This window comes from Protomyctophum parallelum (assembly GCF_964188405.1).
Source record: "Protomyctophum parallelum genome assembly, chromosome: 20".
Taxonomy (NCBI): domain Eukaryota; kingdom Metazoa; phylum Chordata; class Actinopteri; order Myctophiformes; family Myctophidae; genus Protomyctophum; species Protomyctophum parallelum.
The window spans coordinates 5315027-5330218 of NC_139718.1; the positions used below are offsets into that span (position 1 = coordinate 5315027).

The 15192-nt window shown below is 47.1% G+C and overlaps 2 pseudogenes across 2 annotated transcripts in view; both read left to right on the forward strand.

Annotated features, from left to right (window-relative positions):
- The window catches only part of LOC310878360 (gamma-aminobutyric acid receptor subunit rho-2-like), a 100774-nt pseudogene that overhangs the window by 43990 nt on the left and 41592 nt on the right, over positions 1–15192 (forward strand). The window contains exon 4 of the transcript in view: positions 7579–7802. The product of the transcript in view is annotated as a gamma-aminobutyric acid receptor subunit rho-2-like (transcript). The remainder of the gene's footprint in view (positions 1–7578; positions 7803–15192) is intronic.
- Positions 4965–6428, forward strand: LOC310878429 (sodium-dependent lysophosphatidylcholine symporter 1-B-like; annotated as a pseudogene). The gene has a single exon. The product of its transcript is annotated as a sodium-dependent lysophosphatidylcholine symporter 1-B-like (transcript).

A 15192-nucleotide genomic window follows, 5' to 3' on the forward strand; every position in this document is an offset into this window, starting at 1 on the left:
TAAACTATAAGACCTGGAGGCGTGGTCAATGCTCAGAATAGCCAAAGAGCATTGATCACGCCTCCAGGTCTTTAGTTTACTCAAGTTAGGGAATAAGACCTGGTACTTAAGACACGCAAAATACAGCCCATAGTCGCTTGAATAGTTTTCACTTAGTTTAGTCACATTTTAGTCACCTGGAATGTTTTAGTGTTAGTCTAGTTTTAGTCGACTAAATGTCATAAGATTTTAGTCGACTGAAATGTTTGTTGGCAGGCCTTGATGCCGTCGTAATGACTGTTTTTACACTTGCTGAAAATAACCGATCTACAAGCTCACAACGCGTCGCGGCGCAACGCTTGTAGATCGGCTATTTTCAGCATGCACCCAAGTGTAAAGTGACTTCTACTGGATCTCGTGTCCTTCCAAACATTCTAGGAAAAATCTGTGTCGGGAAGTGATTGTTCATCACTCACCCAACAGCGCTGAAGTGCCCTTGAGCAAAGTTAATAGCTACTATTACCCTGGGTAAATAAAGGACACAAAAACAACAAAAAAAACATAATGTAAGCTAAAAAGCTATTTACCTTCATTGGCCCCAGAGGAGAAAGTTGGGACATTAGTCAGAAGTAAAGATATTGACAGTAACGGTGACAGACTATTCCAGAGACATTAACACCAGGGTGTTACCAGGGGTGTTTTACGTACATGACTCATCATAGCTAACTGTCGAGAGTGTGTGTGTGTGTGTGTGTGTGTGTGTGTGTGTGTGTGTGTGTGTGTGTGTGTGTGTGTGTGTGTGTGTGTGCATACGAAGTTAGGAAGCTAGCTTGTAGCTCTGCTATTTTCTTTAAATCGTGAAAATGTGGCGCAAATTTGGAATATACAGTATATTCTCTCAGAGCGAACATTTTTCACTCAAATATTTGCTTCTGGGGGCGGGGGGGGGGGGGTCCCTGGAACAACATATTTTCAGATTGGGGTTGGAGGCCTATTTACATAATTATATTTAATTGTTGCGGTCCTTGACATGAAATTGTTTGAGAATTGTTGTTTGAGTTTTAAAGGTATATTCAGTGATTTCACTTAATTCAAATATCACTTATTTTTTAGTTTTGTTGTGATAATCCTCCCTACTATAGAGTGTGCTGACCATATAAGGAGTTACTCCCTGTCCCCAGTTAACCTTGTAGGTCTGCTATTTTTGAAAAATCGTAAAAATGTGGCGCAAATCTTAGAATATATATTCTTTCAGTGCAAATGTTTTTAACTCGGGGTCTAACTGGGTTAAACCATTAACACTTTGAGAGCTGCGCCCTCCAGTGGTGTATAATGGTACCTCGGTGCCATGCTTTCACATCAACATCAAGCCCCGCTTCCTTCCGTGTGTCTGTGCGAAACACACGCTTCACAGAGACGAACACACGCTTCACAGAGACGAACACACGCTTCACAGAGACGAACACACGCTTCACAGAGACGAACACACGCTTCACAGAGACGAACACACGCTTCACAGAGACGAACACACGCTTCACAGAGACGAACACACGCTTCACAGAGACGAACACACGCTTCACAGAGACGAACACACGCTTCACAGAGACGAACACACGCTTCACAGAGACGAACACACGCTTCACAGAGACGAACACACGCTTCACAGAGACGAACACACGCTTCACAGAGACGAACACACGCTTCACAGAGACGAACACACGCTTCACAGAGACGAACACACGCTTCACACAGACGAACACACGCTTCACAGAGACGAACACACGCTTCACAGAGACGAACACACGCTTCACAGAGACGAACACACGCTTCACAGAGACGAACACACGCTTCACAGAGACGAACACACGCTTCACAGAGACGAACACACGCTTCACAGAGACGAACACACGCTTCACAGAGACGAACACACGCTTCACAGAGACGAACACACGCTTCACAAAGACGAACACACGCTTCACAGAGACGAACACACGCTTCACAGAGACGAACACACGCTTCACACAGACGAACACACGCTTCACAGAGACGAACACACGCTTCACAGAGACGAACACACGCTTCACAGAGACGAACACACGCTTCACAGAGACGAACACACGCTTCACAGAGACGAACACACGCTTCACAGAGACGAACACACGCTTCACAGAGACGAACACACGCTTCACAGAGACGAACACACGCTTCACAGAGACGAACACACGCTTCACAGAGACGAACACACGCTTCACAGAGACGAACACACGCTTCACAGAGACGAACACACGCTTCACAGAGACGAACACACGCTTCACACAGACGAACACACGCTTCACAGAGACGAACACACGCTTCACAGAGACGAACACACGCTTCACAGAGACGAACACACGCTTCACAGAGACGAACACACGCTTCACAGAGACGAACACACGCTTCACAAAGACGAACACACGCTTCACAGAGACGAACACACGCTTCACAGAGACGAACACACGCTTCACAAAAGACGAACACACGCTTCACAAAGACGAACACACGCTTCACAGAGACGAACACACGCTTCACAGAGACGAACACACGCTTCACAGAGACGAACACACGCTTCACAGAGACGAACACACGCTTCACAGAGACGAACACACGCTTCACAAAGACGAACACACGCTTCACAGAGACGAACACACGCTTCACAGAGACGAACACACGCTTCACAGAGACGAACACACGCTTCACAGAGACGAACACACGCTTCACAGAGACGAACACACGCTTCACAGAGACGAACACACGCTTCACAGAGACGAACACACGCTTCACATAGACGAACACACGCTTCACAGAGACGAACACACGCTTCACAGAGACGAACACACGCTTCACAGAGACGAACACACGCTTCACAGAGACGAACACACGCTTCACAGAGACGAACACACGCTTCACAGAGACGAACACACGCTTCACAAAGACGAACACACGCTTCACAGAGACGAACACACGCTTCACAGAGACGAACACACGCTTCACAGAGACGAACACACGCTTCACAAAGACGAACACACGCTTCACAGAGACGAACACACGCTTCACAGAGACGAACACACGCTTCACAGAGACGAACACACGCTTCACGGAGACGAACACACGCTTCACAAAGACGAACACACGCTTCACAAAGACGAACACACGCTTCACAAAGACGAACACACGCTTCACAAAGACGAACAAACGCTTCACGGAGACGAACACACGCTTCACAGAGACGAACACACGCTTCACAAAGACGAACACACGCTTCACGGAGACGAACACACGCTTCACAAAGACGAACACACGCTTCACAAAGACGAACACACGCTTCACAGAGACGAACACACGCTTCACAAAGACGAACACACGCTTCACAGAGACGAACACACGCTTCACAGAGACGAACACACGCTTCACAGAGACGAACACACGCTTCACAGAGACGAACACACGCTTCACAGAGACGAACACACGCTTCACAGAGACGAACACACGCTTCACAAAGACGAACACACGCTTCACAAAGACGAACACACGCTTCACAAAGACGAACACACGCTTCACAGAGACGAACACACGCTTCACAAAGACGAACACACGCTTCACAGAGACGAACACACGCTTCACAGAGACGAACACACGCTTCACAGAGACGAACACACGCTTCACAGAGACGAACACACGCTTCACAGAGACGAACACACGCTTCACAGAGACGAACACACGCTTCACAGAGACGAACACACGCTTCACAAAAGACGAAACAGAACGCTCATTGTCGTCTACCAGCTGGCCATGTTGTTTATCTTTCACCAGAAATGGTATATTATGTCGGCCACAGTAGGATCACAAATCCCTATTCTCGTCTGAACGCCGGACGGATTTGACAAAAAGACGGGTTTTGTAGTATTTTTTCAGAGAAAACAGGCAGAGAAAAAAATTAATCATGATGAGTTAGATTCCAATGGGGGGTGCGTGCGTATTTGGGCCTTGTGCCTGGAGGGACATGGCAACCTGCCCTAGCAATCGTCCTGGGCGCAGTAGAGGTATGTGTGTTTGGCTTCTGCTGGTGGATTTTGATATAAAGCGATAGAGCACCGAAGTCCTGACGTAACTCGCTCATCCCTTCGATTCCCCTGGTTTCGCGGAAGTAATGTCTCTATGGAGAATAACATGGGGTGATCTTAATATCGTCTACTATAAGCGTTGTGGTCCAAAAATAAACAAGCTGTCTCTGCGTTATTGTATCGTTATATTGTCAGGGAGGTGTCTCTGTGTCTTTATATTGTCAGGGAGGTGTCTCTGTGTCGTTATATTTTCAGGGAGGTGTCTCTGTATCGTTATATTGTCAGGGAGGTGTCTCTGTATCGTTATATTGTCAGGGAGGTGTCTCTGTATCGTTATATTGTCAGGGAGGTGTCTCTGTGTCATTCCAGACTGGCGTCATGGACTGACTCATTCCAGTCTGGCGTCACGGACTGACTCATTCCAGACTGGCGTCATGGACTGACTCATTCCAGACTGGCGTCACGGACTGACTCATTCCAGACTGGCGTCATGAACTGACTCATTCCAGACTGGCGTCATGAACTGACTCATTCCAGACTGGCGTCATGAACCCACACCGATGGATACACCATGTTTGGGCTTAGATATTGTGGAAACTCCATAATTATACGTCCATATGATGCCGATGATGTTGTAATGTCATCAGCAGCTCTTGTACGGTTGAGCGTCTTATCATCACATGAGGCTATTTCTTAAATAATATCCATATATGTCCCGCCGAGATGTATACGCTCAAAATGACCGCAGACTTTGCTAAGTGTTGAAAGCATCTGAAAGGCGTTGTTTTTTGATGCACCCACCGTGCAAAATAAGAAAACCTTCATTGTGGGTTTTGTTCTTCTTCACGGTGCAAGCCATCTAAAAACAGTCAAAGACTTGTCGTCATGGCCGAAGGAGATCAGGGAGAGGAGCGGAGTTCCAACGCCAGTTCTTTGAACGCACACGGGCCGGTCGGCTCAAAAAACGACGCCCGCACGCCGGCTGGGAATCAGCGAGGCGGGCTGTCGATGGACCCCGTGGTGGGCTTCCTGGTCTCGCGGTCACGGACGGGGGGGCGCATGCTGCCCTGGATCGGGCTGGCCGCTCCGCTGTCCTACGTCCTGGTGTGGTACGTTCCCCCCTTCATGGCGCGCGGCGGGAGCCTGGCCTGGCACCTGGCGTCCTACTGCCTCTACCAGACGCTGCAGACGTGCGTGGACGTGCCCTACGCGGCCCTCACCATGTCCCTCAGCGCCCGGCAGGAGGAGAGAGACTCGGCCACCGCCTACAGGATGACCGTGGAGGTCCTGGCCGTGGTGGTGGTGGTGGGCACGGCCGTCCAGGGGCAGATTGTGGGCATGGGCGACGCGCCGCCGTGCCTCCTCCTCCTCCTCTCCCCGGCGTCCGGTAATAATAATAACGCCACCGAGGAACTGGGTTCTTTCTTCCCGCTGGCCGGCGCCAACGACACGCGCTCCTCCTCGCCTTTCTCCTTGGACGGCACCGAAGCCGCCTACGTGAACGCCTCGGGCGCCATCTCCGCCTTCTACTTCCTCTGCACCGCGGCTCTGTTCTTTGGAGTGCGAGAGGTGGAGGAATCCCGCCGCCCCCGCTCAGCGGAGCCCACGCGGCCGTCTTTCTTCCAGGGCGTCAGGATGATGGCGGGGCACGGACCCTACGTCAGACTGGTCGCGGGCTTCCTCCTCTCGTCGCTGGCGTACAAGCTCCTGAACGGGAACTTGGCGCTGTTCTGCAGCTACACGCTGGGCTTCGGAGCGGACTTCAAGAACATCGTGCTGGTGGTCATGCTCTCCGCCGCGCTGACCGTGCCCTTCTGGCAGTGGTTCCAGACCCGCTTCGGTAAGAAGACGGCGGTCTACGTCGGCGGCGCCTCCGTCCTTCCCTTCCTGGTCCTGGTGGCGTGCGCGGAGAGCGACCTGACGGTCACCTACGTCGTCGCCGTCGCCGCCGGAGCGAGCGTGGCGTCGGCGTACCTGTTGCCGTGGTCGATGCTTCCCGACGCGCTGGACGACTTCCGGGTGCACAGCCCCGAGTCCAGCGACGGCCACGAGGCGGCCATCTTCTACTCCTTCTACATCTTCTCTGCTAAGCTGGCCTCCGGGGTCGCCCAGGGCCTTTCCACGCTGAGCTTAGACTTGGCGGACTACGTTCCTCGACGCTGCTCGCAGCCGTAGGAGGTGCATTTAGCCCTGAAGCTGTTGGTCTCGGCCGCGCCCGTCGCCCTCATTCTGCTCAGCTTCGCCGTGTTCTGTACTTATCCCATCGACCAGGAAACGAGGAAGGCCAACCGCAGACGGCTTCAGGAGCTGCAGGACAATGAAGCACATGTTCCGGAGGATTCTGTCTGATACTGTAGTAGCAACGCTGACTGGTGTTTCGTCGACTGAAACTACGACGAAAAATGTGCGTCGACTACCTTTTTCCACTGACGAAAACTAAATGGAAACTACATGAAAACTAAATATACTGACGATTTCGTCAACAAATAAAAACTAGGCTAAAATGTTAGGAAGGGACTAGTGGCCAAGAGATCCAGTGTAAGTCATTTTACACTTGGTTGCATGCTGGAAATAGCAGATCGGCTATTTTCAGCAAGTGAAAAAAATGTCAAGGCCCGCCAAAATCGACTAAAACCTCATGGCATTTAGTCGACTAAAACTAGACTAACACTAACACATTCCATGTGACTAAAATGTGACTAAAACTAAATGAAAACTTTTCAAAAGACTATGACTGAAACTAAAATCAAAATGTGCTGCCAAAAGCAACACTGTGGTCCAGTTACATCTCAAATATCTGTGTAGTGATACTGTGTCACAGTCTGGCCCAACCCATTATTTTAACGGTGGATCTATTGGGTTGGTAGTCTAAGCATTTCCATCTAATCTCATCTCATCTTAACCCATTCTGAACGGGAACCCCTTTTGGTGTTTTAAGCATTATGTTATAACTTATGTTATAATAGCAGATCCACAAGCTCTACTAACTTGTTAGATCTGCTGTTTTTGAAAAATCGTAAAAAATGTGGTGCAAATATATTCCTTCAGAGCGAACGTTTTTAACTCAAATCTTTGCTTCTGGTGGGGGGGGGGGGGGGGTGTCACTGGAACAACATATTTTCAGAGGACAACTTTAGTTTTTTTCAACCAAGGTTCATGTTTTAGGTTGTTATTAGAGAAAGTAAAAGATGAGTGTTGTGTTTTCTTCATTTGCTGCTTTCTTTCGTTTTAGGGATTTTAGCTGTTTTTGACAGGGGGGCATACGAGCATGGGGCTAAATATGTTGTTTTTTTATAACATTTTATAGCCCCCCCCCCCTCCTTCAAGTTTCAAATGTCACAAATATTCTGAAAACAGCCGATCACAAGCTCACAATGCGACGCGACGCATTGTGAGCTTGTAGATCAGCTGTTTTCAAATGGCAAAAATGTAACGTCATCAGAGGCCTTCAAGGGGAAACGCTTAACCCTTTTTGCTCCGTACCGCCCCCTGGCTGCAGGACTTCACCATGACGCTGTACCTGAGACACTACTGGAAGGACGAGCGTCTGTCCTTCACCAGCTCCACCAATAAGAGCATGACGTTCGACGGGCGGCTGGTGAAGAAGATCTGGGTGCCCGACGTCTTCTTCGTCCACTCCAAGAGGTCCTTCATCCACGACACCACCACCGACAACATCATGATCCGCGTGTTCCCCGACGGCCACGTTCTCTACAGTCTGAGGTGAGTTCTGACGGCCACGCCCTCTACAGTCTGAGGTGAGTTCTGACGGCCACGTCCTCTACAGTCTGAGGTGAGTTCTGACAGGCCGCGTCCTCTACAGTCTGAGGTGAGTTCTGACAGGCTGCGTCCTCTACAGTCTGAGGTGAGTTCTGACAGGCCGCGTCCTCTACAGTCTGAGGTGAGTTCTGACAGGCCGCGTCCTCTACAGTCTGAGGTGAGTTCCTCTACAGTCTGAGGTGAGTTCCTCTACAGTCTGAGGTGAGTTCTGACGGCCACGTCCTCTACAGTATGAGGTGAGTTCTGACAGGCCGCGTCCTCTACAGTCTGAGGTGAGTTCTGACAGGCCGCGTCCTCTACAGTCTGAGGTGAGTTCCTCTACAGTCTGAGGTGAGTTCCTCTACAGTCTGAGGTGAGTTCCTCTACAGTCTGAGGTGAGTTCCTCTACAGTCTGAGGTGAGTTCTGACGGCCACGTCCTCTACAGTATGAGGTGAGTTCTGACAGGCCGCGTCCTCTACAGTCTGAGGTGAGTTCCTCTACAGTCTGAGGTGAGTTCTGACGGCCACGTCCTCTACAGTATGAGGTGAGTTCTGACAGGCCGCGTCCTCTACAGTCTGAGGTGAGTTCTGACAGGCCGCGTCCTCTACAGTCTGAGGTGAGTTCCTCTACAGTCTGAGGTGAGTTCCTCTACAGTCTGAGGTGAGTTCCTCTACAGTCTGAGGTGAGTTCCTCTACAGTCTGAGGTGAGTTCTGACGGCCACGTCCTCTACAGTATGAGGTGAGTTCTGACAGGCCGCGTCCTCTACAGTCTGAGGTGAGTTCTGACAGGCCGCGTCCTCTACAGTCTGAGGTGAGTTCCTCTACAGTCTGAGGTGAGTTCCTCTACAGTCTGAGGTGAGTTCTGACGGCCACGTCCTCTACAGTCTGAGGTGAGTTCTGACGGCCACGTCCTCTACACGATTCTACAAATTGTTTTTTTCAAAATGAGTTAATAGCACAGACAGACTCTGCACATACTACTAGAGCATGTCTGAAATAAGTGTCAGAGCTAAAATCCACATGTAAATATGAAATAAATGCTTAAACATGTAGCTATGGTGTAATGTTAGAGACCACAGAAGACATGTAAATATGAAATAAATGCTTAAACATGTAGCTATGGTGTAATGTTAGAGACCACAGAAGTGATCCTTTCAAGCCTGTTTTCTCAACTCGCTGTTTCTCTGCAAGATATTACTCTATAAGCCATATCTCCAAAACTGGTGGGTCAAACTGAACAACCAATACGTCAATTTGATTCCCTGCTTTCATATGAGGGGCGACTGTGGCTCAAGAGGTAGAGCAGGTCGTCCAATGATCCATGGGTCAGCGGTTCGAATCCCGGCTCCTCCTCCTGTCTACATGTTGAAGTGTCCTTGGGCAAGACACTGAACCCCAAATTGCTCCCGATGTGCTGGTTGGTGCCTTGCATGGCTTCCGCCGCAATCGGTGTATGAATGTGTGTGTGAATGGGTGAATGTAATGCACAATCTATGTAAAGCGCCTTGGATAAAGGCGCTATATAAATGCACCATTTACTATATGACATGAAAAAAAATCCAATGGCAGTCCCTCAGTCAAATTTTGTCACAGATGTCTTCTAAATCCTGAGAGTTTTCTGAAAAACCCTATGTTTCTATACTATGTCAGTCGTTCTCCAACATTTTCATGTCAAGGACCCCCAAGATTATATTGTTGCTGTCGGGAGGACACCTCATAACTCCATTTTTGAGCTTTTAGATTTTTCCTTTGCATAAATCAGTGCTATTCAGGGGTGGCTCGTATCTATGGGCAAGGGGGGCTGAGCCCCCCCTATCTTATGGAGTAAAGATGAGAAATTATTATTAAAATGTTTTAGAATAGATACTTTTATATTCTGGTATAATCTAAAGCAGCAACAGCATCAAATAGTTACAAGAAAAACACAAAATAGCCCAAAATGGGCTGATTTCTTACAGCCCAAAATGCTTCCATTGGCTTTCATTGCGTTGAATGATTGACAGCTGCCAAGATACGCCTGCTTGGTTTACTTGCCATTGGGGCTACAATCTCTCAGCCCCAGAGCCAATAGAGGGCTGTGCTCAGCCCTAAGGCCCGCCTCAGACCGTGAGGTCATTGGCTATTGACCAATCACAGCACCTGCTCGTGTGTGGTTGTTTATGATGTGAAAGAATGACGGGTGGAAGTATTTTAAATGAAATAAGTTTATTATTTACTTTATAATCTGTTTTGTCCTGTGTCCGTGGAGGGGAAAATGAAGTTAAGAGACTGGGAGCATATCGTCCATTTTGGATATAACAAAAGGAAAGGATACGAAGAATACGTTTTGTGAGTTTGAAATTCTTGCTTGGGGCAGACAGCTGAGTGAGCTGACCGCACACCGGACCCACAGAAAGGTAGAGTGGTCTGCTTCATTCATCTCACAAAGTTAAGAAACATAATCGCTGGTTTAATCACATTGAAAGTGGCTCGAGCTCTCATTGAGTTGGGAAGAGAGAGAGAGAGAGGCTGTGTTTGTGTGCGTGTGTTAGTGTTGTTTCGGTGCCGTGTGCGTGCGCACGTGCGTGCATGTGTGTGTGCCTTGCAAGTTGCTTGTTTCGAAACGGCACCGACACGCGCGCGCAACGCAACTGGTGCAAACGGCCCGTTTGCGCCAGTTGCGCGCGCGCGCGCGTGTGTGCGTGCGTGCATGCGTGCGTGCATGCGTACTGTTATTATTAATGACAGTATAAGAGCAGCTATCTGTACATACAAATACAAACAATGTTCAGTGGAGTGTTTTTTTGTGGGCATGCACTTCTGTTGTTGTGGAGCATTTGCTGTAACAAAGTATAGGCCTGTAGTAGTGTCATTGCTGTACTTTGATATCTGGAATATGATGCTATAGCTGCAGGTTGAACTAGTTGGGTAGCATAGTGTAATAGATTTTCTGAGTAGCACTGCATGGGTACTGGGTTGTTGTGGAATGTGATGTTGATGCTGTTGTTGCTGTAGACCAGTATTCTGTGAACATGCTGTAGTATAGGGTGAACAATGGATAGCATGTTTTTGTATTGAGTTGTACTTGAAATGTACTGTAATTCTGCAAAATGTTAATAAATCAATCAGCATATACTATCGTATATTGGCCCGTAGCATAAGATTTCTTCAGCCCCTCCAACCAACATCAGCTAGAGCCGCCACTGGTGCTATTGAACACCCTTTACGTCTGTGTATTGTTTAGAAAATATTGAACCAACGGAAAGTAGTAAAAGGTGCTTTGGACAAAACTGGTTAAAGTTTGCGCTGGCTGCGTCTGGCCAGCTGCAGGGCTGCAGCACTGTCGGAAAAAACAAGGAAGTGAGTTGATCAAATAGAATCCATTTTTGGGTAGGCCTAGTGCTTCGTCTGTTTCTCGCTCTAATGTTTTCAAAAACATTTTTGAGAGCAATGTTTAAATGCAAATTACATTGTGTGTCACTAGTGTGTGCGTGTGTGCGTGCGTGTGTGCGTGCGTGTGTGCGTGCGTGCGTGCGTGCGTGCGTGTTTACATGGCTGTCATGTTGGAAGCGGCAGTAAATCAAGCGGGGCACAGCCAGCCACACAGCTGGTGCTCAGAGGGTCTGATTAGTCTGCTATAGAGCGGAACGGTCATTATCAGGACATTCAGCCATTGACCAATCAGAATCAAGCATTCAACCGAGCCATGGAATAATAATTGTCGATACCGGATTGCAGCCACAGTGTCTCTAATAAGAAGGGTTTTACATTCTGTCCTGTCAGGGGGGGGGGGGGGGGTGGTACAGTATGTTGGTACAGTATGTCAGGGGCTCCAGGGGTGTGGTACAGTATGTTGGTACAGTATATGTCAGGGGCTCCAGGGGTGTGGTACAGTCATAGACTGTAAAAAATATGGACAAAGCGTTCCCCGGGTCTAACATGGACGTAAAATGAAGCCTGTTATTCCTGCACTGTAAGTCGCCATCTTTCTAGATCCGTTTGGGCCCAGCTGGCCATTGGCTGGCTCCGTTTGGGCCCAGCTGGCCATTGGCTGGCTCCGTTTGGGCCCAGCTGGCCCATTGGCTGGCCCAGACAACGAGGCAGGACTTCCCCCCTTCTTCTCTGTTGGTTTTTATTTTGACTCGAGTGGGTGGGGACTCCCGATCATAGACTGTAACGGTAGCCACGCCCCTCAGAACATACGCAACTTTATGGTCATTTATTTTATTAATGGGACCATAATTTTTCAAAAAGAATATTATGACATTAGAAATGAGACTTTAAACTAGTGACTGGAAGCGGAAAGTATTCATGACCATGTTTATTAAGGTAATACAGTCTAGGTGAAGTTGGGCCCAAATACATGGACTATGGGTTTTTCTGGGTCCAATGACAGCGCCACAACAGGCCATTATATGAACTTTCAGGAGTTTCAGGCTTCACAAAATATCTGTCTGACTGCCCCCCTGGGTACAGTACGTTGCCGTACCGCTCATTTTAATGCTCCCATCCTCTTCAATAAATTGTCTACACTTCACCCCGAGTGGAATATATGTGACCAGTGCCAACAAAACATGCCTCATGTCGCCTTTTCCATTTTTCAGATTTTTACAGATTATTAAAGTACAGAATGTAAGCTTTCATATGATGTATCATTCAATGAAATTGGACAATAATTGAAGGAGATATAACCATTTTAAAATGACTGGGGCCTTTCACCCAAAGCTGAGAAAAGCCCTTTTCAATATTCACAACATTTTATCACCTTAGAGCTGGACAGAAGTGGGTGTGACAATGGGAGGGACAAGAGACAATAGGACGTTTTAGCTGTCAACAGTGCAACACTAGAAACACTGACATGTTTAAGCCAGTAGAACAAACAATGCAATTTGTAAGGTGCCCCAATAAACCCTTTTGAAAGTACTAAGTATTAAATACTAAGTATAAGTATTCAAGTATTAAATATTAAGTTAAGTGTTCAATTTAACTTATACACTACCTGGTTGTAAATAGCTGCAGTACACCATTTTATGCAGGTCTACTTTAAGCAATCAAAGTCAGACAATTGACCCAGTATTTTAAATAAATAAAATCGACGCATCAGGCTATGATGTTGTGCGCTTGTAGATTTGCTATTTTAATAAACAGATCTGTCCACATGCAGTCACAATGCCTGGTTTCATTTATAGTAATTCCTGTGCATTCGATGGGTGGATTCATACTACATCGGGTGTCTATTTAGTGTGCAAGGCTTACATCCGGTCTAAAGCCCACCCACTGTATGCCCTGATTTATATACACAATACATACACGATCCGTATCCTCCCCTCACCGGATGTTGAATTAACAGTACTAACGGCCGTATTTGAAAAGACGTAGCTCTTTGCTGGGTGCGCGAGGAAAAAAATTAAGCGGTTTTCCGACATTTCCTTTTCAATTGATACCGTTTCTTAGAGACGGCCTACACAAACGTTCTATATACCAAATGAAAGCCTGCATTTCATAGTTTACATAGTATATAACCTTTTTTTAAATGAGCAAGAAATGAGCGAGTTGTGATTAAAAGAAAAGACGTGTGATCTCTTTGCTCTTTAACACACAGACGGCTAGCTAACTAGGCTAGCTAGCTTCTAGCCTGTTGTTTGTTGGTGAAAGACTCCAAGCTGGGAAGTGTATTTCAGCGAGTAGCTATACGTGGTTTTGTTTATTTTCTGTAAAGTCTAACCCAAATGCCCAGAATACTTCTGTGTTTACAAACACAAGCACGCTAATGGGCGGTGATCAGAGCGTGAAACCTGAGGACAAAGAGATTCCAGACCAATCGTAACCAACATGCAAATCTCGGAACTGCGCTCTTCTGCCTCCAGAAACTTGTTAAAAAACAAGCCCACTTTGACGTATAAATGTATACATTTCATTTGCCCAAATGAACAATCTGTTTGAATGAAAACCTTCTTCAACATTCAAACTGTATTAATATGAAAAAAAAAGAAAATCACATAAAAAAAAAAAACGAGTTTATTTATTGATTTAAGGCATGTTCATTCTGGCGACATGAGGCACATTCTGCTGGCCTGGGTCACATATATATTTCCCATTATACAGTATAAACTAGAAAAGTGTGCTTTACAGTCGGGGCGGGTTGCCTGCCCAAGGTCGACAGAGAGGTGGATGGCAGTCAATTGCGTGGAGTGCAGTACTTTTACACGTACTGTTTGTAGAGAGGCTGTTTGGGGCGTAGAGAATACAAATCTGGCTTCCAACACTTTAAAAACCATTTGCTTTTTTATAATACACAGCAAATATCCATAGAATCAATTTAACTAAGTGTCCATTTTTGCACATGCTCAGCAGTGTTTCCCCTAGCCAGAACGATAGTGTGAGCTTTGAATTTCACATTATTTTGTGCCCAGTATTTTGTTGTGTCCAGCAACACCAATAGAGCGTCTCAGTCCCTCCCCCTTTCAGAACAACGAGTGGCCCAGGAAATAAATCCCAATGCATTTTGCCCATAGGCTTTTCTTAAAGTATTTATTTAAAGACGGTTATGCGGACAAAGCCAACTCGGATCGTAACAAATCATGACAATGAACACTATGTTTTGGGCCGATCAAATAATTTATGAGAAGAAAAGCAAAACAAATAGTGTTGTCTCCTGCCTTTATTTTCTTCTTTCTAATGATTTGATCGGCCCAAAATATTGTGTTCATTGTCATGAGCGCGCCACCGAGTGGCTCGCTTGTAGGTCTGCTATTTTTGAAGAACGACGGACATAGAAACATGGCTTTTTCAGAAAACTGACATTTTCAAACAGACATTTTTTTAATCTGATCTCTGGCCTAAAATCTCTGATGTCATGGACAGTGGTCTCACTACCTTCCTGGACTACAATTCCCATAATTATTTGGTGCACTGCTCCTCCTTGTGCATAGGGGGAGAGCTGTCTTACTGAGACAACATGTAGTCCAGGAAGGAAGTGAGCCCAGTGTCCATGACATCAGAGACAACAGGCTCACTGCTACAATCTAAAATATCTAAAACCACATATTACACACATAAAGACCCCCAGGAAAGTATTCTAAAGCTTCTAAACGTCATTAACATATATTTTTTTGCAAAAAGGGTGAAGTGTCCCTTTAAGGCAAGCGGCCGGTTCCACGCGCTGCACAAGGTGCCCTTTTTTCACTTTGAGCACTTTATAGATTTACTGTATAGCTTTATGGATCTGAGACGGCGCACGGTGAAAGACCAACTTTTAGCCCTGAGCCGGTTGCTAGGCAACGGCTGTTGTGCACGGAACTTGCTCGCGCATGCATAGACTACTGCAGGGGTGGGCAACTTTGACGATGGCGAGGGCCAATATATTTCCACACT